Below are 4,186 nucleotides of genomic sequence, written 5' to 3' on the forward strand. Positions count from 1 at the left end.
CGTGCCCGTGTCCGAGTGGAGGAATACACAAAGTGGATGTTGTAAATAAACTTGAGCTGGGATGATTATTCAATTAACTTACCGAACCTTACAATCGACTACTTTTTCTGTGGTTGATTACTTGGAACCCTTCAAAAATAAATGGTAGCTGCTCCAAACATACAGCCTCCCGAAGTTAGGAAACCCCCTCCAGCCACGTCCAGTGTGACGCGGATGATGATGCCACCGTCAAGCTCCGCCCGTTGCCTCCCGTCCAGCCAACGCCACATGGAACAGGTGAGACTCCACTCCCCCCCCCGAGTGCCGGATTAAGCGAGTGTGGGGCCTGTAGCATATGTTATAAAGGGACCATAAATACATAAACACATTAAAACATAAATGTCTTACTTGCATAGTAAAATCATTGTATTTTTTCATTTGCTATACAGCCGTATAATACAACAAATCGCTAACCTTAAACGCCCAGTCGTTCATAAAAGTTGAAGGCAGTATAGTACTATAGCAATAGAGCAAGTGCAGAATCACTGAACCGGAATTGATAGCTTGAAATCATTTCATGCGGGGTCCTTGAAAGTGTGGAGCCCGTAGCACATGCTACGTTTGCTACTAGTAAGTCTTGTCAGGTAAGTAATGAGATCACGGGACAAGTCCGCTTACCTATCTGAACACTCCATAAGATGCCCCTAACTTGCAAACGTTCTCTAATCCATGTGTTCCTAGCCACTGCTAACTCAAATTGCTTAACTTAAACATTTCTCATTTCATGAACGTGAGTAGTTTAGAAACTTGCAGCAACGAGCTCTGGGGTACCTCGGCTGATCTACGAACTACCGCACTCTCGCTCGGATACAAAGCTGCTAGGTGCACAAATAAGGGGCCGTCCATAAATGACGTCACGCACCTATGGGGGGGGGGTCAGACGATGTGTGAGGGGGGGGGGTAAGAAATGTGACGTCACATCAAAATGCGCAACTTTAAATAAATACTAATTGTTTTCTCCTACAACATCAGAGTGCTGCGCCACATTAAATACGCACTACAATGACAATAGTTTAAAGCGATTTGAAGCATGTTTTATTTGGGGGGGAGGGCAGAGCTTTGTGACGTCATATTTTAGGGGGGGTCTGACTGTGACGAAGGGGGGGGGTGTTCAAAAATCGTCCAAAATCGCGTGACGTCATTTATGGACGGCTGGAAGGCCCCTAACGCACTGTGGATCCGAACTGAAACGATAAAACCGAGACCATTCCCCCCGGCTGTTATGGTGAATGTTCCTCCACCAAATAGCCGCAGAGACGTGCAAACTGCAAATGATTTTATATGTTTTAGTGCCAACGACAACCACCCCCACCCATCATCAACCAAGACCTCGACAATGAACCCTCCACCCCCCTTCTGGGAATGAGCTGTCTCGCCATCCCGGAATCTCGACCCAGATCCGGGAAGACCGCTGGCGAACAGAGTGGTAACAATGCGGACCGGACAGAATAACAACGCCTCGCTCGAGACCCCAAACATCGCAACCTCATTGCCTCGGCATTCCACGGGTGGAACCATTAACCACATCACAACATCAACAAGCCGATGCACACATTTCCATGAATGGTAAATATAAGGCAAACCACAGCGCGACCGTCCATGCAGCCCCTCTCAAAACCATGGACCGTAGAGTCGACCACTGCCGTCGGCGCTCTGCCAATGGAGAAATCGCAACAAATACGTCTCGAACTCCAGCGGCGGTCCGTGACATGTCCACTTGTTGGGGCTGTTGTGAGTGACCTCTGAAAGGACGATGTTCTAATTAAGAAAAACCTCGTCGTGTTCATTGGTAGGCGTTTATAAAAAAAATACGAAACAAAGCACTCAAATGCTGTTCCCATGAACCTCAAGCCCACACTACACAATCTTTTCATCCTTTCAAATTGAATATTTAAGAATGACTCAACAGCGTCCGTGGATAATTCTTCGTCTGCTGCCATCGCTAATTGCTGTTTCCTCCCAGAGCGTGTGGCCCGTGAGCTGCCCCATCTGCACAGCGCAACTTCGCGTTGTGACGTCACGGCCCTGATGGGTCTCGAGTCACGTGGCTCCACGCGGAGATCATCGCCACGAGCCAATGGGAATCTCTCGCTCGGGGGTCGCCTTCAAAGACGCCCCGAGACCTCCCACCCCGAGGCAGCGCGCATCAGATTGTTGCAGGGGTTTATCAAGTGAACAACTTAAAATGTTATCTTCATTAGGCAATTCACGTTGAAATAATCATATAAAAAATAATGTTAAACACAACGAAATAATTTATAGAGAAGTATTTTTTATTATTTGAAAAATCATTTCTCAGCTCCAGCTGTTTGGTGGGGCGGTGCCCCAACGCCCCCCAGTGGCGGTCACGAACCGCGCCTGCCCGAATGTCAAATCTCACCAAGGCCGAACTTGTATCGATCCTGCAGATGTGTTTGGGTGATTGTTTACCTTGCTTGTGCTTGCACTACTGTCGTGTTGTTGTACTTCATGTTGTTGTAACGTTCTTAACCCCGTGCCCCTACTGGACATTTGTGAAAAAAGAGCTTTATACTCTTTGGTTTTTCGGGTAAGTTACGTAGGTAATAAAAATAATAGAAATAAAATAATAAATCACGACGTTGCGGAGGCAACACAAGTCTTCGTCATCAGGTGGGACCGTCACAGCTAGATTTACTGTATCAAGTGAGGCAAAATTCCAAGAGTCAAGCTCTTAAATACAAGTCTAAGGGGGGGGAAGGGGGAGGGGCTTATCTGAATGTGGAAGCCAATGAGTGGAACGTGTTGGGGGGGGTGGGCGGGGCTAAGAGAGAGCTTTATAGCTCATCGGATTCCTCCAGCAGTATGGATATTCTGATTCTGCAGTCCAATGATGGCAAATTAAGGCACTGCAGCCCTAACAGGGTCGTCGTCCCCACCTTGCCCCACGATGTCGTCTGGGCTGAGGGAATTCCCCTTCTCCAAGACCTAAAAAAAATGTTCTGCAAAACTGCAGGCCTGTTCCTGGGGGTCGGAGATTGGATTGCCGTTCTTTCCCTTAAGGATAGTGATAGGTGAGGTGCTGCAAGTTACTTTTTAAATGGAATTAAATAGTGATGTTGGACTACTGAGGCACATTCCATCTCCTCAGCAACCCGTGCCCACCACTCATCCTAATAGGGACATACGGCTCTCCGAATCTCCGAGCAAAGGCTGCGGAAAGCCTCCTCATTCTCCGATGTTGGATGCTGTAGACGGCGGGAGTGGTCCTGTTCTTTTATCTCAACCAGCCGGAACACCTCCTCCTTCAGCCAGGGCCTCTGGGGAGGTCTGGACCGCATACCCAATGCAGCCCTTGAAGCTGCATGAGCCACAGTCCTGAACCTCACCCATTTCCCCTCCGCATCAGAAGGAGGGGGGACGATGCCAACTCCAGCTGCAATCGATGTTGAAATTCCCGCTTGCAACTATCCTCAGCGAGCTGAGACCAAGCAAGCCACTGTGGGTTTGAATGGGGTCCTATATGGACACCCACCACCGGAGTGGAAGAATGGCAGGCGCATCTTACAGATGACAAGTCGATGGTCAGTGGGCAGATTAGCTCCACAGTAGGTCCTGGTGTCAAGGACATGGGCCCGGATCCGCTCGTCCATAATTATATAGTCCATCAGATGTTCTTGCTTGGACCCGGTGTGCATCCATGATGTTGTATGGTTGCGCCGATGTCGGAACAGCGTGTTCATAATTACAAGCCCATGGGCTGCACATAAGTCAAGCAACTTCCTTCCGTTATTATTGAGCTGATCTGGCTCATGCCTTCCGACCCAGGTGCCTGCGTCATGATCCACTTGGGCATTCAAGTCACCTAACAGGATGACTCTATCCCGATGGGCGTCTGACTCATCGGTGGACACTGGGAGGTGGATGTGAAGGTGGACAACAGAGAGACGGTGGACATCGAGAGGTGGACACCAGGAGGTGGACATCGGGAGGTGGACACCGGGAGGTGGACAGTAGAGAGACGATGGACATCGGGAGGTGGATGTGAAGGTGGACAGCAGAGAGACGGTGGACACTGGGAGGTGGATATGAAGGTGGACAGCAGAGAGACGGTGGACACCAGGAGGTGGACACCGGGAGGTGGACACCGGGAGGTGGACAGCAGAGAGACGGTGGACATCGGGAGGTG

This window comes from Lampetra fluviatilis, chromosome 29 (genome assembly GCF_964198595.1).
Source record: "Lampetra fluviatilis chromosome 29, kcLamFluv1.1, whole genome shotgun sequence".
Classification (NCBI taxonomy): Eukaryota; Metazoa; Chordata; class Hyperoartia; order Petromyzontiformes; family Petromyzontidae; genus Lampetra; species Lampetra fluviatilis.